The sequence below is a fragment of the Triturus cristatus genome, chromosome 10 (genome assembly GCF_964204655.1).
Source record: "Triturus cristatus chromosome 10, aTriCri1.1, whole genome shotgun sequence".
Classification (NCBI taxonomy): Eukaryota; Metazoa; Chordata; class Amphibia; order Caudata; family Salamandridae; genus Triturus; species Triturus cristatus.
Window position 1 is genome coordinate 1,190,402,414 of NC_140593.1, and position 23,647 is coordinate 1,190,426,060.

Genomic DNA, 23,647 nt, shown 5'->3' on the forward strand with positions numbered 1-23,647 from the left:
AATTCCAGCCATCTGTCCAGGCGAATCCAGCAGCTCGGAGGTACAAGGGGGCGTTGCCAGGACCCCGGGGGTCTGTGTCCTAATGGCACGCTTCTTATAGTACCCGCTTGTCCATTCTCTTCCACTCGCTCTCTTTCTGCCCCTCGCTCTCTGGTCCATTTTTCATTCCCCTTCTATTCCCTCTTCTCACACTCCTATTTTCTATCCATGTGTACGCCGCATCTCTGTCTTTCACAATCCCTCTTACTTCCTTCTCCTCTTGCACTTTTCTCTCCCTCTTTGCCCCTTTATATACTCCTGTTTTCTCTTCCTATTCTCTCATTTTCTTTCCTTTTCGCCCTTTGCCTCACTTATTTACCCTCTTGTCTTAGTCGCACAATCTTCCTTTCAAATACATGGTTTATTTTCACGCCTTCACTCTTGTTCTCTTCTTGTCTTCTTTCCCTTCTATCTTCTTACCCTCTTATTTTCTTTCTCTCTCTTCCTGTTCTCACCCCTCTTTCGCTCTCACTTTCCTCCACATCTCTTCCATGTCTCCTTATTTCATTCTCTTCTTCCTCTCTCACTTTCTCTCCCCCTCACATCTCTTAGTCCCACCTCTGCTGTCACTCAGTTTACCTGCCTCTCCCTCACTGTTTCTCGCTTTCAGCTCCACCTCCTCATCCTACTTCCTCTTCTATCCTAATTTCACTTTTCACAGTACCCCAGTGTAGGGGCAACAAGCAATTGCTCAGTCTCCATGTGATACCCGCTCCCCATTTCCTCATTCTGAACTGCACTGGAAGTGCGTTTCAAGTGCCCGATGAGTGCTTTGCATGATCTTGTCCATTATCCATCAACAGTGTTCGAGACTCTGTTGGTCTATAGCAAACACAATGCATTCCTCCTTTCCTTCCCTCCTGCCCCGTAGAAACCATTGTAAGGCCATTGGGTTTGGAGTTGAATTCATATCCACTTGGACAGAAAGGATCCCTTGTGTTGACCAGTCCTGGTCGAAGCCACTACCAGCTGTCCGCCAGTGGCCTCAGAGCAGCAACACTTAAAGACTGTAGTGAAGACTACCCACCAAAGTGATGGACACCAACCAGTCACCCCATCCTGTGCCCTGTTCTGTTGGAAAGGCAAAAGAAAGACTGTAGTGAAGACTGCACACCAACAACAAAGAGATGGACCACTTACCCGTCACCCCATCCTGTGCCCTGTTCTGATGGAGAGGCAAAAGAAAGACTGTAGTGAAGACTCAACGCCTACAGCAAGTAGCTGGGCTGTTTACCATCCCAACATCCGGTGTCCTGTTCTGATGGGGAAGCAAAAGAAAGACTGTACACCAACAATAAAGAGATGGATCACTTACCTATCACACCATCCTGTGTCCTGTTCTGTTATAGAGACAAAAGAAAAACTGTAGTGAAGACTGCACACCAACAAGTAAGAGATGGACTGCTTACCAGTCACCCCATCCTGTGTCCTGTTCTGTCGGAGAGGCAAAAGAAAGACTGCAGTGAATATGGTCTGGTACGGCCTACCGCCCCCTCCTCCCCTGACTGTGACAAAACCAATATAACCTTCTTGTTTGGAATAGGGGGTCGTTGACCCCGATCGTATTTATTAACAAACAAAACAAGTTATATTCATAAATACAATAACGCAGAAATGACAAGACAGGATTCGGTACATTTGCTTCAATCCTAGCTTTAACAAAAACTCTAATACATAAATGTTCCTATCCTAGTCTAAAACATTGCTGATCACATTTCTGCGTATTCCTCTGGGCCTACGGCAAGGTCAAAACGCTGGCCCCTCCCCCTTTACACCGAATTGTCCCGCGCACCCCAACCAGGATGCGCATGCGCAGGAGGCCCAGCTGACCCGGAAGTACTTACCCCCAGGCAACCCCCAAACGTTCAGGACTTACTCCATAAAGGGGCCATGCAGACAGCGCAGCTTACTTACGCCCGCGTGCGGGGTGGCCAACCAGCCAATGGAAAGCGTAACCCCCCCTTTGTCCCCGCACCGTTCCAACCAACCGGTTGTAACTGCCCCTGGAGTCTGGTGAGAGCCACATGTCCCTCCCCTCTGGGCGCCCCACGTAATAAGACGCCCCAAAAGATGAGTCAATTTAGTCTGTCCAACCTATGACCTTACCGCACAGGCCTGCATAGTAGACCGACTATCAGGCCCCCCCCCAAACCAAGGATCATACTTACCAGTGAAAACCCTCTAGCCAGGCTAAAATGTTGCCCAGGAATAACTCATTACCCAAGCGTGACAGGTGCACCCCGTCTTGCACATAGCACATGTCCCCCCTAATGCATCCATGAGCAATTACTTGCAATCTGGGGGTCCTAAACAGTTTGTCTATTTTGTTATTGATCCTCTGGGCAGAGTGATTGAGAGCCTTCACTGATACCCCCCCCCGCCACTGGAGTCTTGGTATCATGTGTGACCACACGATAACCATCTCAGGGCAGTGCTTGGCCAGCCATGCCGACTCTGACAGCACCGTTTCTAGGAGGACCCTCCGATTGAGATGTACCAAGTCGTTGCCCCGCAGATGCAAAATTATAGCGTCGGGAGGGGTATCCTACCCGTTCTCTGAACCTGTCAAAACGCAGGCCCCCATGGCCAAAAATGGAAACCCTGACACCTAACCGCTTTGCCTATTGCCTTATCTAGAACCCGTTTAAATTGGAACTTTGTCAGTGGATCCCCCCCGTGTGCATTAGTAATGTCCCCCCCTACCACTCGGCCTGTATGGCAGGAAAGCCTCCACATGAAAGACCGGGCAGCAGGGATTGCCCGGTGCCCGTCTGAGAAACACTACCTGGCCTTTTCCTTGCTGATCTGTCTTTGAACGCCGGATTGTAACCTGCAATGCCCCGTTATGGAAGTGAATGTCACCCAGCTGTAAGCCACCCCCCAAGTCCCTTTTGTTCTTAGCCACCAATTCCCCTATTCGAAAGGCCCCATAGAAAGCCAAAGTAAAGGCTGCCCTGAATAACAAGCATTCCGGGACATTGTCGTAAGTCTGATCTAGCGCTGCCATGACTGATGTCAAGGTAGTCAAACCTATCGGGCGTCTAGTATCCGGCGCAGATCCCTGTAACCGCTGCCAACCCTTCAATGCCTTGCGCACTATAAATGACTGCGTAGGGTCCCGCCTGCCGCCCATCTGTGCAAAAAATTAAATGGCTGCTATGTGTCTCCTAGCCACCCCTACCGACTTCCCCTCGTCCCGCAGGGCTTGCAAGTAACAGCACACCCCGGCCGAATCAGCCCAATGTGTCCCACCCTGCTCTGTCAAAAAATTACAATATGCCCCAAACGCCCCTTCATATGCCTTTCTTGTTCCTGGCGCTAGGCTCGCTGCCACCAAGTCTGGTAAGTGTGGGCACCAATCTGCCAGGGCTGTTCGGGAAAAGGCGTTGGGCATGGCGCTGCTCCCGGGAGATGAGCTCTGAAAACCTGCATCTTGAAACGAGATAGAGCATCAGCAGCATGATTCAACACCCCCGGGACATGTTTCGCCCTAAACTGAAGATTCAACTGGAGGCATCTCAATACTATCTCCTTAATCAAACGCAAGATCATTTTACATTTTGCTGACTGGTTGTTTATGTACTCCACCACTGTCATGTTATCAGACCAGAACACCACTGCTTTGTTGCGTAGCTGCTCCGGCCAGACCCACAATGCCACCCAAATGGGGAATAGTTCCAAAAAACCAATGTTAGCGGTGAGTCCATTGTCCACCCACCATGCTGGCCAACGCTGTGCCACCCACTGAATACCCAGAATGGCGCCAAACCCCTCACTGCCCGCGGAGTCTGTCATTAAACCCAACTCCGCGCAAGAAGTGACCGGGCCGGGCCACAGGACGAGCCATTGAAGTCCCGCAGGAATGCTAGCCAAATCCGCATATCCTGCTTGACCTCACTGCTCAAACTGGTGTGGTGGTGCTTCTGTTTGAGGCCTGACATTGCCTGTGCAATGGACCTTGAAAAGGGACGTGCCATTGGTATAATGCGTAATGCAAAATTTAACTGCCCTACCATCTGTTGCAACTGATGCAACGTCACCCTTTTAGCTTCCAGACATTGCCTCAGCGTCTCCCCAAACCTAGTCACCTTGACAGCGGGAAGCCCTGAGCACCCCGCGACTGAGTCCAGTTCGATCCCTAAGAACTCTATAACCGGGGAAGGGCCCACGGTCTTTCCCTGCGCTAGGGGTACCCCAAAGCTCTCCATCAATGCACAGAACCGTTCCAGCGCCTGCCCGCACCCCGTGCCCCCCGGTGGCCCCAGGAAGAGAAAGTCATCTAGGTAATGCAGCACATGCCTATGCCCTGTCACTTGTCTGAAAACCCACTCTAAGAACGTACTAAACATTTCAAAGTAGGCGCACGACACCGAACACCCCATTGGCATGCACATGTCCATGAAAAACTTGCCCTCAAAATGGAAGCCCAGGAGGTGAAAATCGCTCGGGTAAGAGCCTGAAGGCAGATTCTATGTCTGATTTTGCCATCATTGCCCCCGGCCCCAGTCCCCTCAACATTTCAATAGCCTGATCAATAGATGCATAACGCACAGAGCAGCAATCATCATCAATGGAGTCATTCACCGACTGCCCCCTTGGTGCCGATAAATTGTGAATCAGCCTAAACTCTCCTGGCTCCTTTTTTGGGACAACCCCCAGGGGGGAACAAACAAAGTTATGCACAGGAATTTTGTCAAAGGGCCCGCCACTCTACCCAACCTACATTCTTTTTCAATCTTGGCTGCTGCCACCCCAGCATTCTGGGTGACCGATACTTGATTCCTGCAGAACGAGGGACCCACAAAATTCGCCACGGGGATTCTAAACCCGTCTCTGAAACCCCCTATTAGGATTTACGCTGAGGTCGCGCACTTATATCTGTTTAACCAGGGCATCATGGCGTGGAGGAGGACAGGTGACCTAGCTCTGGTGGAAACCCCTTCCTTCTGGTTTCTTCCCCCCCCTATCCTTCTGTTTTTTAAGGCACTTTGCCTCGCCATGCCCTGAGTTGCCACAGAAACTGCACACGTGTCTAAATCTGCATGTCCCTGGTGCCCTAACGCAGGAGCGCCTGTTGTAATCCCAGCAGCATCCCTTCTTTCCGGCCCCCCCGCCTTGTGCAGCTGGGGGGGAACGCCCGAAAGGGCTGAGGTCTAGGCGGGTCACTGGCAGCCTCAGCTGAAAGTCCGCCCACATGATCCAACCAGGATATTCCCTCTACCTGATTCCACTTTAACGTAGGATCAGATGCCCTGATGCGCCTGAACTTCTTGTCATACTCCAACCACCCCGAGCCCCCTTTTGTCGCCTGCGCCGTGCTGATCCTAGACATATAACAAGCCATCGCAGGCGCTTCCTCAGGGAAACGCTCTGTCACCACTGCCATGTAAATATTGTAGGCCAGCATCCAATGGCTGATGTTCTCCTCAACCCTGTATTTTAACATTTCGTTCGCCCACTCATACGCGGGCATATAATCCTTCTTCCTCTTCATCTCTTCCCTCTCAACCTCATCTATCAAGAGTGAAAAAATGTCAATGTATGTCCCTTTCCAAATTCTCTCCTTCACCTCCTGCGACAAGTGGCGTGAGAGAGATTCGTACGACGTGCGTGCCTCACCCATGCCCAACAATGGCAACGTCAGTGGCTTACCATGCGAAGGTCCCGGGGTTTCCTTGGGGGCCCTGACCGCCGGCACTTCCTTAGGCATGGCTAGATCGATAAGCTGTTTCGCCCTTTCCAATGCGTCCGCCCCGACAACACCCGCCGCACTCACGTTCAAACCCATGCCCCCCAACCAGGGAAGCACGGCTGCTAAACTGGAAACAAAATCAGGAGGAAGTGTTGGTACCCCCCCGGGTGCGGGGGGAACAGGTACCGAAAGATCAGGCACCGCTGGCACTGGCACCGCTGGTGCGGGGATAGGATTTGCAGGTGTGGGGGGAACATGTAAAGAAAGACCAGGCACCGCTGGCACTGGCACCGCTGGCACGGGGATAGGGTGTGCAGGTGCTGGTGGTGGGATAACGGGAGTCGCAGGGACCAAGGGGACAGACCCACCCACTGGGTTGACAGGAGAAGGCTCGCCCCCCGGTGCATTAGGGGATGCGGGTGAGACAGGCAAAAACGGGACCCCACCATTCCCAGGGACAACCTGTGGGCCTTTCTTTGCCCTACTCTTCCTCGGCAAGGGGGGAAAAGCCTCTCTTGGAGGTAAAGCGTCCCTGCGGGACCTCCCAGATGGCCCCTCCTGCGCATCCAGCCTCTCCGCCAGCTGCGCCATGGTACTATCCATCTCCCCAATCTTTCGCATGAGCGCGTCCAAAACAGTTGCTATACCTGGGCGCCGCTCGCCACGCTTAGCCTTAGGGGGCATGACTACCCTGCGACCTGCTCCAAACTTTTACCGTTATTTTGATGGAGGAAAAACACGACCGGCCACTTCACCCACGCTACCGGAGCCTCAGTACTGGCTAGCCCAGCAAGGCAGGCGGGCAATATGCTCCAACCCACTTGGCTCCCAGCAGCGCCGGGATGCAGACCCTTGTCCGTGTCCTCAGACACCCTCCGCGCAGACTCCCCCTGGTCTCTGCCGACACTCCAGATCCGTAGGCACTTTAGCAATGCTGAACTGGCCACCACGATCGGTGCTGCTAAAAGACAAGGTGAAAATTAATGTTCTGCAATGATCTCCTTCCCTAACACGCAGCGCTAATGGCCGCACGCTGACACAGTAGTCACCGCTGAAAACCAACAAAATGAAAGCAATCTCCCCCGATGGAAGCACCAGCGCTGCTGAAAACACCCCCCCTCTCACTAGCGTTGCAAATATTGCCCAGTGTAACCCCACTCGTGATGCGTGAGATGAAACCGGGCATCAGTTTACCGCGCTCGTCGATTTCACCTCCGGCTCCCTCCGCGATGCGTGCGCCGACTTTGAAACAGCGACCCGAGCATCCGAGCTGTAAAATAAAACCAAAGCAGGTTAACAGAGTCCCCCGAGTGCGGGGGGGGGGAGGGGGGCCGTGAGCCGTCCCGCCTTCTTCCGCTTTCAAAAAAAGCTCGTCGCTACCCCCAATGCGTTGCCCCCACTCAAGCCCCGGGCTGCCGGTCAACTCCAAGGGCACGCCGCGATGTCCAGAGCCGCTGCACCAGAAGGCGAACGAGCAACCAAGGCAAGGAGCACCCGCCGCCGAGATCACCGCGGTCACGCTGCGCGCCGCTCCGACCTCCTCCGACTCGCACCACGGCAACGAACAGTCCGGAAAACCAAACGACCCTGCAAAAGAAGAAAAAACAATTAAAGGTCCTCCCGAGGGAGGGGGGGGGGGGCACATGCGACGGATGTGCTGCCGAGGGGAGGAAGAGATCGTCTCTTGCGCTCCCCCCAGCTTTAAGGGTCCCCGAGGGTCGCCCACGCCCCCGGAAGTGATCAGATCACTTCCGGGGCGCGGGGGAGCCGCCTATGACCCGGAAGTGATTCAATCACTTCCGGGGCATGTCCCCTAGCGCAGGCGTGGACAATGAGTGGGGCACGATTCGGGGGGCACGGCCGACCACCATAATGGCGGCGGGGCCGATGCTGGCCCCGCCTTCCTCGACTCAACACCTACAACATGGAGATGAGCTGCTCACCATCACCCCCATCCTGTGCCCTGTACTGATGAAGAAGCAAAAGAAAGACTGTAGTAAAGACTGTACACCAAGAATAAAGAGATGGGCTGCTTATCCGTCACCTCATCCTGTGCCCTGTTCTGTTGGAGAGGCAAAAGGAAGACTGTAGTGAAGCCTCAACACCTACAACAAGGAGATGAGCTGCTCACCATCACCCCCATCGTGTGCCCTGTACTGCTACAGAGGCAAAAGAAAGACTGTAGTGAAGACTGCACGCCAACAAAAAAGAGATGATCCACTTACCAGTCACCCCATCCTGTGCCCTGTTCTATGGGAGAGGCAAAAGAAAGACTGCAGTGAAGACTCAATGCCCACAACAAAGAACAGGGCTGCTTACCACCCCCCCATCCTGCGTCCTGTTCTGATGAAGAAGCAAAAGAAAGACTGTAGTAAATACTGTACACCAAGAATAAAGAGATGGACTGTTAGACCTGGCACCTTGGCGTGTGTCTCCCTTCCACTTTTTGTCGCTGTGCCTCATGTGTTTTTATGGTGTTGGCCGCTCAGAGCACTTTGCCACTGCCAACCAGTGCCACAGTGCAAGTGCTCCCTATGTAAAATGTATATATGTACATGATTGGCTTATTTGGTTTACTATCAGACCCCAGTAAAGTGCACCAGGAGTGCCAGGGCGTGTAAATACAAATGCCGCTGGTGGGCTCGCAGCACTGGTTGTGCCACCCACAGAAGTGGCCTGGTAAAATGTATCTAGGTCTGCCACTGCAGAACCTGCGTGCAGTCTGGTACTGACATGCTGACTGGGCAAGTGCACACACTTGCCAGTCCCTAAACCTTCCCTTAACTCCATATTAGTCACCCCTATGGCAGGCCTAAGGGCAGGGTGCATTGTAAGCATAAGGTAGGACAAGCCCTGATGTGTGTGGCATGTCCTAATAGTGAATTACAGCCATTTCCGTTTTTCACTATTGTAAGGCTACCCTGTTCTTATAGGCCAGCATGGGCTGTTAAGATTGTTACATCCTATGATCCTAACAGACCCAGGGAACATGGTAGAAAATCAAGTTTAGTATGCCTGAACTCAGAATAATAAAGTACATCTGTTAGCAAGGTTTATTTTAATATTCTGCGTTTGCAAATGCCACTTTTAGAAAGTTGGCCTTTGCTTGCCTAACCATTTCAGCCCACCTCTGCGTGATGTGTATCCGCTTTCTGGCTTGCGTGAGTGACAGGGCTGGGGAAACCCAGATGGGCAGGGCTAGGTAGCCTGGTGGTGAATAGGACGATTGACAGGTAGATAGGTGGGAGGAGTACACCTGGACTCTGAATAGGACTGTGCTCTGCCACCACAATGCCGGCTCCGCCCCCTGTGGAGCGTCTGATGACTCTGCCCTGCACCCTGAATGAAGAAGCCTGCATCGCGTAAACAAAGTGATCCAGAACTGGACTGAACTAGGCAAGAGCCCCCCTGGCCTGGGAGAACAAAAGAAATGTAGTATAAATGTAGGAGCCCTGCTCCTAAGAAATCAGATCCTGCTACAAGACGAACCTCTGCCTGAGGGGAAGGAACCGGGAAAGCTGTAGAAGGAGTACTGTCCCTGACCTGGGGGATTGGCCTGCAGTGGTTGCCTTGCTGCTGAAGGAGAGGAGAAAGATTGCTGAGAAACGTTGCTTAAACTTGTGCTGTTTAAGGTCTCCAAGGGCTTGTGCTGAGCTTGCCCCCTGAAAGAAGTCCCAGGACCAGTGGACTTCACCCCCCTTGAGAACCGCCGTTCTCCCCGTGAAGCTGATGCCGAGAAAAGTGTGCACCTCTCAACTCGGCGCGTACTTGGGCAAGCCTGTGCCCCCCTGCCCGGCCCGAGCAACGCGACTAAGGCCCCTCGAGCCGTAGCTCGGAACGCAGAGGAAGGACTTTGTGACACTTGCTATTTGCCTCTTTCCGCATCGTACCCCTTGTGCGTGCTCCCTACCCTTGCTGAGGGCAGGCTGTGGTGCGTCGAGTGGTTAGCACGCGGCTCCCCCCGGGAGTACTGCCTGCTTCGCATCGCGCTGAGAACAAAGGCGCCACTCTCAAGGTATGGCTCGAACGCCGCAACGAAGAGCCAACGCACCTTACACCCGCATTGTCCCCCCGAGCAACGCGACTGAGGCCCCCTTCGAGCCGTAGCTCGCACCGCAATTGAAAGGACATCGCGCCGTACAAACACGCTGGAATTCACCGCATCGTCCGTGACGAACTCCTGAAAGGTAAAGGTACTGTGGCCCCTTCGCACCGTAAGGTGTACGCATCGCCCGGAGCGTCTGCAAACGCTTGTGAGCCCCGCTCTCAAGCCTCTTACAGTCACACAAACCGCCTCAACGAAGCGCACAGAACTTCTGAAATACGCTTAACCTCAAGAACTACTTATTGCCAAGTATTGTGGGCCCGTTTTAACGTTATTGGGTCTTGTGCTAAATCTGCTTCTACATAAAATACTTATTATTGATAAGCCCAGTGTGGAGTCCATTTGTGGGGGTATCATTGAATTGTTGTATGTGGTCCCAAATGCTTAACCATTACGCCTAGGATAACGCCTTGTCTGCTCGCGCCAAGCTACCTAGAGGGTGAGCAGGGGTTATTGTTAGAGCGTGACCCCTTACCCTGACTGGAAGAAGGGATCCTTGCTTGACACAAGTCCCTACCTGTGTCAACCAGAGAACCCGGACTCTAACATGGACCACTTACCCATCGCCCCATCCTGTGTCCTGTTCTGTTGGAGACACAAAAGAAAGACTGTAGTGAAGACTGCACACCAACAATTAAGAGATGGACTGCTTACCTGTCACCCCATCCTGTGCCCTGTTCAATTAGAGAGGCAAAAGAAAGACTGCAGTGAAGACTCAATGCCAACAACAAGGAGCTGGGCTGCTTACCACCCCCCATCCGGTGTCCTGTTCTGATAGAGAGGCAAAAGAGAGACTGTAGTGAAGACTGCACACCAACAATAAAGAGATGGACCACTTACCCATCACCCCATCGTGTGTCCTGTTCTGTTATAGAGACAAAAGAAAAACTGTAGTGAAGACTGCACACCAACAACCAAGAGATGGACTGCTTACCAGTCACCCCATCCTGTGTCCTGTTCTGTCGGAGAGGCAAAAGAAAGACTGCAGTGAAGACTCAACACCTACAACAAGGAGATGAGCTGCTCACCATCACCCCATCCTGTGCCCTGTACTGTTACAGTGGCAAAAAAAACACTGTAGTGAAGACTGCACACCAACAACAAAGATATGATCCAGTCACCCCATCCTGTGGGCGAGGCAAAAGAAAGACTGCTGTGAAGACTCAACGCCCACAACAAAGAACAGGGCTGCTTACCACCCCCCTTCCTGCGTCCTGTTCTGATGAAGAAGCAAAAGAAAGACTGTAGTAAAGAATGTACACCAAGAATAAAGAGATGAGCTGCTTATCCGTCACCTCATCCTGTGCCCTGTTCTGTCGGAGAGGCAAAAGGAAGACTGTAGTGAAGCCTCAACACCTACAACAAGGAGATGAGCTGCTCACCATCACCCCCATCCTGTGCTCTGTACTGTTACAGAGGCAAAAGAAAGACTGTAGTGAAGACTGCACACCAACAAAAAAGAGATGATCCACTTACCAGTCACCCCATCCTATGGGAGAGGCAAAAGAAAGACTGCAGTGAAGACTCAACGCCCACAACAAAGAACAGGGCTGCTTACCAACCCCCCATCTTGCGTCCTGTTCTGATGAAGAAGCAAAAGAAAGACTGTAGTAAAGACTGTACACCAAGAATAAAGAGATGGACCACTTACCCGTCGCCCCATCCTGTGTCCTGTTCTGTTGGAGAGACAAAAGAAAGACTGTAGTGAAGACTTCACACCAACAATTAAGAGATGGACTGCTTACCTGTCACCCCATCCTGTGCCCTGTTCAATCAGAGAGGCAAAAGAAAGACTGCAGTGAAGACTCAATGCCAACAACAAGGAGCTGGGCTGCTTACCACCCCCCATCCGGTGTCCTGTTCGAGGAAGGTGGGGCCGGCATCGGCCCCGCCGCCATTATGGCGGTCGGCCGTGCCCCCCGCAGCATCCTCGCGCGTTGGCCTCGCCATGGGCGAGGGGCCGCGACCCGGAGGTGGTTGATTCACTTACGGGTCGTGGGAGGCTCCCACGCACCCCGGAAGTGATCGGATCACTTCCGGGGCGTGGGTGACTCGCAGGGCACCTTAAAGCTGGGGGGAGCGCGGACAGCAGTCTCTTGCTTTCCGCTCCCCTTGGCAGCACACCCTGCACGTGTGCCCCCTCCGCTCGGAGGGCATTTAACCTTTTTTCCTTTGTTTCCGTGCAGGCTGCGTTTTGGAAACTAACGAGCGGGAGAACGGATCCCGTTGGGTGCCGGGCTTGTACTTGCACGCATCGTTTCCAGGCCCAAGGATGCTAATATCGTGGAGGCGCGCGGAGCTGTACGTCGGAGCCTGGCCTTGGTGCACGCATCGTAGGGGACGCTGAACATCGCAGCGACGATCGGCGGGAGAGGCGTTTGCGGTGCGCCAAGGGAGCGTTTTTTTCGGAACTCTCAGGCTGTAGAGTGTAAGTATCCCCGCTCACGTCCCGCCGCTGGACTGGTATGATGTTGCACGTATGATTGTGGGCATCATTTTACAGTGGGGTGCAGGGGCGGCGGAGAGTCATTACGGGTGTAAGGCTGTGCTGTAATGCTTGAGCCCCCGTTTTTTTCGTGCTAATAAAAGAGTTAGAGCAGGTCCCGCCGCCGGACTGGTATGATGTTGCACGTATGATTGTGGGCATCATGTTACAGTGGGATGCAGGGGCGGGGGAGAGTCATTACGGGTGTAAGGCTGTGCTGTAATGCTTGAGCCCCCGATTTTCGAATTAATGAAAGATTTAGAGCAGGTTCGAGCCTCACGTCGGCTCACCATCCTGTGATTCACGAAGGTATTGTGTCCTGGTGTTCTGTGACTGGTCTTCATGTACAGTGCTCCAAGGTTGTGCTGTTAAATCTTCTAAACACATTCTTCCATCGCGTCAGGGGGCATGTGGCGCTCTGTCTGCTTCACTTGTGGTGTGGTCAGCGGGCGGTTTTTGGGAATATACCCGCGCCCGCCACGTTGGTCTCGTGGCTGTGCCGGTCACACGTGTAGCGCGATCAGGCAAGGATCAATAGTGACCGCCAAGGGTGGGGTGTTGTATGTCATGCACACGGGAATCCGTTACGGCCAGCTCCTTGAGAACCGTGCAGCAGCTGAGGGTGTGTTCCCACGGCGAGACTGCCGGATTTTTGGGCAATGCATTTAAGGGAGGTCGCGCCGTTAGCAAGCTCAGTCGAAGCACGGATGCCGCAGTGGCTGATGGGTATCCATCAGGCATTTGGAGTCTACCAGTCTCTTAGAAAACGCGTCATTCTTTTAACTGATATTTGGTTTTTATATGTTTGCTATCTGAATACATAAAGCTACCACCACTGGTAGCCAGTGACTGCTGCAATGGTATTTTAGGTATTGTGTTTATCTTTGACTGTTCCTGTATGTTGACTTTTATTCTGATGCATTGTTGCTAAAATGGTGCTTGTTCTTGGTTCTGGCTTGTTACTGATGCATATTTGTTTTGATAACAGCAGTCTGCAGAATGTGCATGCTGTTTCATTAGCCACCAGACTGCATACTTTGCTAGTAGAGCGTTATGGTTGAGATGGGACAGTCGATCACACAGTCCACATTTGGCACTTGGAACTACAGGTTTTTTTTGCTAGAGTGGTCCTCTCCGCACAGAGGGCGGACGCACTTGAAAGGGTCCTGATGTACAAAGCCCAGGCTCGGGTGAACCCCAGTAGTCTGCTAAATTTCTCTGGCAGCTTGTGAAGTTTCTGTAACTTGGCTTCAGTTCAGCATTAGAAAGTCAGCACAGCACATCCTCCCTCTGCAGGAAGGCCATTATTATTTATCGGGGAGGTTTTTTGGTAAAACACAGATCACACCCAAGGCTTGGTACAGTAGGTCTGTCAATACATCTGAAGGCGAAGCATATAAACGCATAAATATTAAACATTGGTGAGTTAGAATTGGAACCTTGGGGGGGTGTCCATCTCACTGGAATATATGCATGCATATTCCTTGACACTGCTGTGACTGGATGCTGTGTGGCCATGGTAGATAGGTTCCTTTTAGTCTACCCTAAACAGACTTTCAAGTAGGTGAAACAAGGGTTGAGATCACTGGTGCCTACAGGCGTTACTTGCAGGAAGTGGCATCTGGCAGCAGTGGGTCGAGTGGAGGCGGTCTCCAGGTTGGCTGCGCTCTTCCATGCATGGCCAAACTAGTCTGAGTAGACTAACGCTGATCTGCTCAGTTCTTTCCATCTGGGTGGCTCCACTCTGTGGACATAGGACTGAAGCAAATGGTCATGTTCCAGACTGTTTTCCGAAGGGTTATAACCATTCAGCATGCAGTGTTTGACAGGGTCCACTAAGGTACAATGAGGAGCACCCTTTCTTTCCAAACCTATATTTTAGTGATTTTTCCCTGCCGCTGGGCAGCAGCGGTGGTGTGCTCTTAAAACGAATTAGCTATTGTCAACAATGCACTTGCACCATCGGAAGCGGTTTTGGGATCTATAGCTCGTGGGTACGGGGTATTATGGCACTAGATTACATGGGCATTGATGCTGGGGGTATTACTTAAATGGGATTATAAAATGTAAAGTATCTGCAGCTATGCTGTTCACTTACTATTGGCTATGGTGGGCATAGCTGGCTTTTCCTTCATGATTTTAGCCACAACTTGTTTTTAAATATTACTTCACAGTGAACTTTGAGCACCTCGAACAAAGAGTGATCTTTCCACCAATATTTCACGCATTTGGTTCAAAGGATATGTACAATTTATCTCCGGGGGGGTGCGTCGTGAGGCCTACTGACTTTCGCCGTAACATGTAAACAATTGTGGGGAGGTTCCTCGCCAGACTGTTTTGTTATTCAGGCCTGTTTTTCTGGTCACTGTTGCCTTTTGTCATAAATGGCAGGGCCTTTGCATCCTTTTAGACTATATATGTTTGGGTATTAAGCTATCCATACAAGGAGGGTCTTGTTCAGCGGGCTGACCAATGTTAGATCTGGGGGTCTCTGGTTGGCGGAGTAGGTACTGCTGTCCAAGTTGGGACGCTTGCCACTAGTCAGGGAAAGGGGGACACACAGTTAAGTTAACCCCTGCTCACCCTCTGGGTAGCTTGGCCTGAGCAGTCTAGGCTATCAAAGGCAATGTGTAAAGTATTTGTACCAACACTCACAGTAACACAGGGAAAAGGCCACAGATTTACTCCACACCAGTTTTAGAAAAATAAGGTATCTTTACTAAACTCTTTCACAAGACCAAATTCTACAGAAAACCAACATACAATTAAAAATGATCGGCAGTGGGTGAGTGGCTAGGGTAGTGTTTAGCCCGGGGATTTCTTGAATGCTCAGGTTAGGCAGCCGCAATTGGACCTCACGCCGCCTGGTTCTTGAAAGCACACAGTCAGCCAGCGATCACATTTTTAGCTCTGAGAAATGCTTTGTGTGCCTTAGCTGATTCCATGGGATCGCAAACGCAGTGATAGGATTAGATCCATCATTTTATCATGCCTGTTTTGAAACACAGAGAGACGGCCTTTTTTGCTGCAAATACTGGAATTAGGTTTCCCGGATGGTTCTATTTAAACAGCAGCAAGGTGCTCAGATTCTAGGAGCTGGAATCTTAGTAGAATCTCACTGGGCAATTCTGGTAATACACCTTTAGCGTGACAAGGGGGCCGGTGCTTGAGAATGCAAAGCGCTCAATGTTACATGCCCATGCGTGTTTTAGGGGTCACATAGAAAGGTGGCAGCGGCAAGGTTTTTGGGGCACTAATGGCCTGGCCGGGGGACATTTTTGTTGCCATCAGAATGGCCAAAGCATTGGCATTTGCAGTACAAAACGTGACTGGGCTTCCGGTGGCCATTCACATCCAGACTTCCAAGCTGTCATATGTTGAGGTCAGTCTTGCGAGGCGGGGGCCCGGGTGAGGTCACCCAAGCGCATTGCAATGACATCTATACATTAGCAACCCGTTAGGTCACAGGGGGGTACAGCAATATATGCTGGTGGTTGTCACAGAATAACGGTTCACCCATGTGCTCTACCTGTAGGTATGCATACTGCTAGGTTATGGTGTCATACAATAGCTCTGCCCCAGGTGCCAGCACACTGGTTCATGGGATAACGGTGTTGTGGCACTCGCTACCGGTCCGCCCTATATACCTGATCACGCATTAGAGGCCTATGGTTTGTCACGCGGTATCTCTGCACTCGTTTCTGCGATACACTGTACCTACCGCTCACGGCTCGTGCATTTATAGTGTGGGGGATGCCTACGATGTCTTGCATCCGTTTGGTGTCACACATTGTATCACACTGTATCTTTTACAAAAACATTAATCATCTGTGTTTGATTTTCATTTATGTATGGCTGGATCCATGACGGTTACATGGGAGGCGCTCCACACCACAATGACTGCAGGATGTGGGCAGGCAGGTGGACCGAAAGATCCAGGACTGGAGTGGCCTGTCACGCAGGAAGAGAGGCAGCGACACCTCATCACGAAGAAGACACAACTCAGACGAAAGTCGATTCTCTGGCCGCCATGGTTGGAACGTCAGGCGTGTGTTTTCGGCCATTCGTATGTCTCCCGTCTAAGTAACCTTTTTATTGCAGGAAATGGGACAGCACGCGCAAAGCGCTTAGGTTTCAGGGGCTCCATTTTTGGGCACGGGGGGCTGCGTTCCGACAGGTTCAGGGAGCGGATAGGTCACATGCTTGCTTCCATTGGCACCCCACCCCCCGACGCTATCTGTTTACATTTTGGTGGTAACGACTTGGTGCACCTAAATAGGAGGATCCTGATTGAAACAGTACTGTCAGAGTCAGCGTGGCTGGCCAGGAGCCGCCCAGGTGCGGTTATTGTGTGGTCACACAGGATACCAAGGTTTCAGTGGCGGGGAAGGGGTATCAGGGGGGGCTCTCAATCCCTCGGTTCAGAGGATCAATAATAAATAGACAAGCTGTTTAGGGCACCGAGATTACAAGTGATTGCTCAGGGGTGCATAAAAGGGGACGTCTGGTACTGGCGAGATGGGGTTCACCTCTATCGGTTGGGGAACGAGATATTCCTGGGCAACATTTTAGCTTGGCAGGACCAATTTCAATGGTGAGTATGACCTTGGGTTTTGGGGGGGGGCCTGATAGTCGGTCAACTATACAGGCCTGTGCGGTAAGGTCATCGGTTGGACAGACTAAATTGACTAATCTTTTGGGGCGCCTTATTAAGTGGGGCGCCCAGAGGGGAGGGACATGTGGCTCTCACCAGACTCCAGGGGCAGTTACAACCGGTTGGTTGCAACGGTGCGGGGACAAACGGGGGTTACGCTTTCCATTGGCTGGTTGGCCACCCCGCACGCGGGCATAAGTAAGCTGCGCTGTCTGCATGGCCCCTTTATGGAGTAAGTCTTGAACGTATGGGGGTTGCCTGGAAGGAACTACTTCCGGGTCAGCTGGGCCCCCTGCGCATGCGCACCCTGGTTGGGGGGCGCGGGATAAATATGGAGTAAGTCTTGAACGTATGGGGGTTGCCTGGAAGGAAGTGCTTCCGGGTCAGCTGGGCCCCCTGCGCATTCGCACTCCGGTTGGGGTGCGCGAGACAATCTGGAGGAAAGAGGGAGGGGCCAACAATTTTGACCTTGCCGTAGGCCCAAAGGAATACTCAGAAATGTGACCAGCAATATGTTTAGACTAGGATAGGAACATTATGTATTAGTTTTGTTAAAACTAGAAATGAACACAAATGTACCGAATCCTGTCTTGGCATTTCTGCGTAAATTGTATATATGAATATATATCTTTGTGTGTTTGTAAATAAAATACGATCAGGGGGTCCACGACCCCCTATTTCCAAACAAAACGTTGTTTGGGTTTTTTGTCACAGTCAAGGGAGGAGGGGGGCGATAGGCCGTACCAGACCATATGATAGAGAGGCAAAAGAGAGACTGTAGTGAAGACTGCACACCAACAACAAAGAGATGGACCACTTACCCGTCACCCCATCGTGTGTCCTGTTCTGTTAGAGAGACAAAAGAAAGACTGTAGTAAAGACTGCACACCAACAATTAAGAGGTAGACTGATTTCGCGTCACCCCATCATGTGCCCTGTTCTGTTGGAGAGGCAAAAGAAAGACTGCAGTGAAGACTCAACGCCTACAACAAGGAGCTGGGCTGCTTACCATCTCCCCCATCCTGTGCCCTGTTCAGTTGGAGCGGCAAAAGAAAGACTGTAGTGAAGACTGCACACCAACAACTAAGAGATGGGCTGCTTACCCGTCACCCCATCCTGTTTCCTGTTCTGTCGGAGAGACAAAAGAAAGACTGTAGTGAAGACTACACACCAACAACTAAGAGATGGGCTGCTTACCCGTCACCCCATCCTGTTTCCTGTTCTGTCGGAGAGACAAAAGAAAGACTGTAGTGAAGACTACACACCAACAACTAAGAGATGGGCTGCTTACCCGTCACCCCATCCTGTGCCCTGTTCAGTTGGAGCGGCAAAAGAAAGACTGTAGTGAAGACTGCACACCAACAACTAAGAGATGGGCTGCTTACCCGTCACCCCATCCTGTTTCCTGTTCTGTCGGAGAGACAAAAGAAAGACTGTAGTGAAGACTACACACCAACAACTAAGAGATGGGCTGCTTACCCGTCACCCCATCCTGTTTCCTGTTCTGTCGGAGAGACAAAAGAAAGACTGTAGTGAAGACTACACACCAACAACTAAGAGATGGGCTGCTTACCCGTCACCCCATCCTGTGCCCTGTTCAGTTGGAGCGGCAAAAGAAAGACTGTAGTGAAGACTGCACACCAACAACTAAGAGATGGGCTGCTTACCCGTCACCCCATCCTGTTTCCTGTTCTGTCGGAGAGACAAAAGAAAGACTGTAGTGAAGACTACACACCAACAACTAAGAGATGGGCTGCTTACCCGTCACCCCATCCTGTTTCCTGTTCTGTCGGAGAGACAAAAGAAAGACTGTAGTGAAGACTACACACCAACAACTAAGAGATGGGCTGCTTACCCGTCACCCCATCCTGTGCCCTGTTCAGTTGGAGCGGCAAAAGAAAGACTGTAGTGAAGACTGCACACCAACAACTAAGAGATGGGCTGCTTACCCGTCACCCCATCCTGTTTCCTGTTCTGTCGGAGAGACAAAAGAAAGACTGTAGTGAAGACTACACACCAACAACTAAGAGATGGGCTGCTTACCCGTCACCCCATCCTGTTTCCTGTTCTGTCGGAGAGACAAAAGAAAGACTGTAGTGAAGACTACACACCAACAACTAAGAGATGGGCTGCTTACCCGTCACCCCATCCTGTGCCCTGTTCAGTTGGAGCGGCAAAAGAAAGACTGTAGTGAAGACTGCACACCAACAACTAAGAGATGGGCTGCTTACCCGTCACCCCATCCTGTTTCCTGTTCTGTCGGAGAGACAAAAGAAAGACTGTAGTGAAGACTACACACCAACAACTAAGAGATGGGCTGCTTACCCGTCACCCCATCCTGTTTCCTGTTCTGTCGGAGAGACAAAAGAAAGACTGTAGTGAAGACTACACACCAACAACTAAGAGATGGGCTGCTTACCCGTCACCCCATCCTGTGCCCTGTTCAGTTGGAGCGGCAAAAGAAAGACTGTAGTGAAGACTGCACACCAACAACTAAGAGATGGGCTGCTTACCCGTCACCCCATCCTGTTTCCTGTTCTGTCGGAGAGACAAAAGAAAGACTGTAGTGAAGACTACACACCAACAACTAAGAGATGGGCTGCTTACCCGTCACCCCATCCTGTTTCCTGTTCTGTCGGAGAGACAAAAGAAAGACTGTAGTGAAGACTACACACCAACAACTAAGAGATGGGCTGCTTACCCGTCACCCCATCCTGTGCCCTGTTCAGTTGGAGCGGCAAAAGAAAGACTGTAGTGAAGACTGCACACCAACAACTAAGAGATGGGCTGCTTACCCGTCACCCCATCCTGTGCCCTGTTCAATCAGAGAGACAAAAGAAAGACTGCAGTGAAGACTCAACGACTACAACAAAGAACAGGGCTGTTTACCCCGCCCCACCCCCATTCTAAGTCCTGTTGTGATGGAGAAGCAAAAGAAAGACTGTAGTGAAGACTGTACACCAACAAAAAAGAGATGGACCACTTACCCGTCACCCCTTCCTGTGTCCTGTTCTGTTGGAGATAAAAGAGTTTTGAAAAAGGACCTGACAGGACAAGAGATCGTTTGAACCTCAATCCACAAACTTAGAGCATGTATAATGATAATATGTAATGGGTGCACAATGTGAGCTGGAAAGATTTTTTTTTAAATTGACAATAGGATGCTTTTGGTTTCATTTTCAGACTCTGAAGCATTCCTAGTGTGTTCATATTATCACGTCCCTTAGAAGTACAGTTGACAGACTGTTGGTCTGTACCCGATCCTGGCACACTGGTGCAATAACATCATAGACAGACTTTTTGTTCTAAATTGTCTCTCAGCCTTGAAAATGCTCCTAGGAGGACGCCAGCGGGGCAAAACGTGTCGAAGATCACCTTACTTATTAATGAAGTTTTGGTGCTACCAAGGGCTGCAGGGATTGTGACACGAATGTGTGATTTTCTATCAACAGTGCTGCGTTAGTCCAAAAACGCACACATGCTTTACTTAACACGGACAGTATGACTGTGCACAGTGACCATGCACTGTGAATCAACATGCCGTTGACAATTTTGTTCGTGGCATTTGAACCGCTAACCTTCCCAAACGATCAGTGCCGTCGCTACTCTCAGCAGTTTCGAAATTCAAACCAATCCAAGATGGAGACGTTGGTGAACTACTTGTATTAACATCTAATTTTATTTGAATACTCAGCACTTTCACTGATTCATATACTCATGATTACTCTGACTTTTAAGAAATGTGGATCTGCTCGTATTATGTTAAAGCATTAGGGCTAGCATTGAGATATTACCTTGTTTCGTACATAATGTCTCTTATTCTTGTCCAAACACGGAACTAGTCAAAGATGGCGGGGACTGGGCCACAGATGGTTTGATGCATTTACGCTGCTTCCGTGTCTCGTAAATTTGCTGAACACGTCTCTTACTTACGTATAAATACGGGCAGCTGATTACTAGTGGTTGATTACCGATCCGACTCGACGGTGTATCGTAACTACGTTATCGACTCCTGTGAATCTGCTTGATACTTCGCTCCGAATTTACTCAGGTATCTGTGGGACTGAGTCAGGGTATCTTGGTTTTAACAGTGGGCGTGTAACGGCTTTGGTCTTAGATTATGAGGGCTTATGTGCCCCTGTCATACTTTTCGAATTGGACGTTTTAAGTGTATGGCTGTGCTCTGTAACTCAAACTATATATGATTATTGCGCCCTATACTGTGAGATTCTCGTCCGTGGGGTCCGCTATGCTTGGTCACATTGTTTGTGTTTTTGTTTCTTTCTCATAATTTTCACACATAATACGTCACTGCATTCTGCAGCGTCAACAGGCTGTCGTTCGTATTTTCAAATTGCTTGGCTTGACTGTGTTACCGTTAAAACTGCCAATTTTAAAAATTATTACAGCTCAATTTGCCGGAATTTGGCGCATTCTTGTAACTTGCTAGAGAACGTATCTGGCTTCCTCTTCACCAAGGTTGAGGGGTAGAGTTCTGTAATCTTTTTGACGGAATTGTGTCCTAGCACATGTTTTCTGTTAATTTATATCATTGTTCTCATTGGCCTATGACACTGTATATTTGTGTTCATCAGGGTTTGTTCTTTGCTGGAACAATACAGCTTGGATTATTCTGAATTATTGTCACTTTGGATAACTTTTCAACGCCTACGCTTGTCCACCGGCAATATAACTCGGTAAGAATATTAAATATTAAGGCTGTACGTATGCCTTTTGAATTCTGTGGTGATTACACAAATGACGTTGGGACCGCATGTGCATAATTTGCCATGCTTTAAGTTTTTATTTAATTTTATCTACTCAGATTAATGCCGATCAGTCAATACTTACAGTCTTGTTCCTAATAGGTTAGGAACTTTTGGACTGACATAATTTGATATCTTTCTCTGCGAATTTGGGAAATTATGAATATAGACATTTCTCCTCCCCTTTTTCTCTTTTACACGCTCTTTAGATCTTTGCACATTGGAAATCTTTCAAATCACTACATCTCAACAATCGTGTTCTACTAAGTTCGACAGCTTGATCCGTTGGTAAGCGTTTTGAACATTAGGATACAGTTTTCTTGGTTCCTAGGTGGTACTCTTTGTTCACGTGTTCATCAGTCTTACTTGCATTTTGGACTTTTTCTTTCTCTCACTATCTCATTTTCGGTGATTATTACGTCATGCTTCACTTTTCTATAAACCTTTTCTAATTACTCTGATCTTTTCTTCTCACGGTATCTCGGTTTTGGATATGGGCAGCTTCTTGGCCCTGAAGTATAATCTGGCACTTTTGGTATAAGGTTTCTATTCTTCGCTAAAATTAGGCTCATATTTGTCTTTTTATTTAACATGTTTTTATGAATAAATCTGATGTGAATTTTTGTATGACTTTAACAGCCCTGAAGAAGCCCATGTTTGGGCGAAACGCGTTGGCTGTGGATATAACAACATCTTCATAATAAAGAAGAAATTTGAAAAACTGCTTATCTCTTTGTGCGCTACGTTAATCCTGTAATATTACAGTATACCAGCTAGTCTATTTTTGTGTTGCCTCTCATATTTTGGGCTTATCATTATTGTTTATAGTCTCTTAAGCGGCTGACTATTTGAGGTGGGCAACGCACACACTACTCGTAAGTGACTTGTTCAGGCAGTGCGAATGTGCTCAAACCCAGCTGCTTACTTCTCATATATCTAATTGTATTAGGGGATTTTTTGCACGCCTGACGCACTACTACTTACTGAAATTATGAGTTTCGATGATAATAGAGAAGAATTAGCGAAGGATCTATTCAAACAAAATAAGGACATTGCACAAGTGGTCTCTGATGGGAGCAATCCCAATGAGGGTCTCAAATCCAAATTTCAAAGGTTAGAGAGACTCAAAAAAAACGAACTATCTAAATGGTGGGATGGGATGACACTTAAGAGATACCTTGAGAATAAGAAGGTTCCTAGGGGCCTTAGGATCTTAACATTCCCTAGTTTCGATGACCTCGATCCGGATTTACTTCTTAACTGGGAGGACAATCTGCATAACTCATCTTTTAACATGATGAGGATTTTAATAACTCATGCAGAAAGAAAATGCACTAAACTACAGGCTGAAATCAAGATTTTAGAAGACGAAATAAAACAACTAAATCTAACTGAGGCGACTGCTAAGAACTATGTAATCCTAAAAGAACAAATTAATTTGCATCAGAATGCGGTAAAAAGCAGAAAACTACACAAGATCATACGGGATGACCGTGACTATGATAATGGTCGTGTGTTCACCTTTGCTGCCAAGTTCGACAACATACAGTTACCTAAATCCAATACTTCGGTGGCACATAACACAGGCAGCATTTCTAGTATTAGTTCTGAAGCGTCTTCCATTGAAGAAAGCAACACTACAGGCCCTATGGATAATGCAGCTCAGGGACTAAGTTCGTCGACTTTTTTAGACGAAGTCCTGCGCTTCAGAATTGGGAACAAAAAATCAAAAGAAAAACCAGGAGAGGAGGGAGGAGGAAAAATGCAAGGAAAGGACAGGGTTCTGACACGATTTCAGAAAAGTCAGATAGAGAAACGCTGATTTATGACATTAATGCTTCTATGAATTGTATGGACACAGCCCATCTCTCTGAAAATTTGGTGATTAATCTGTCTGGGTATCAAT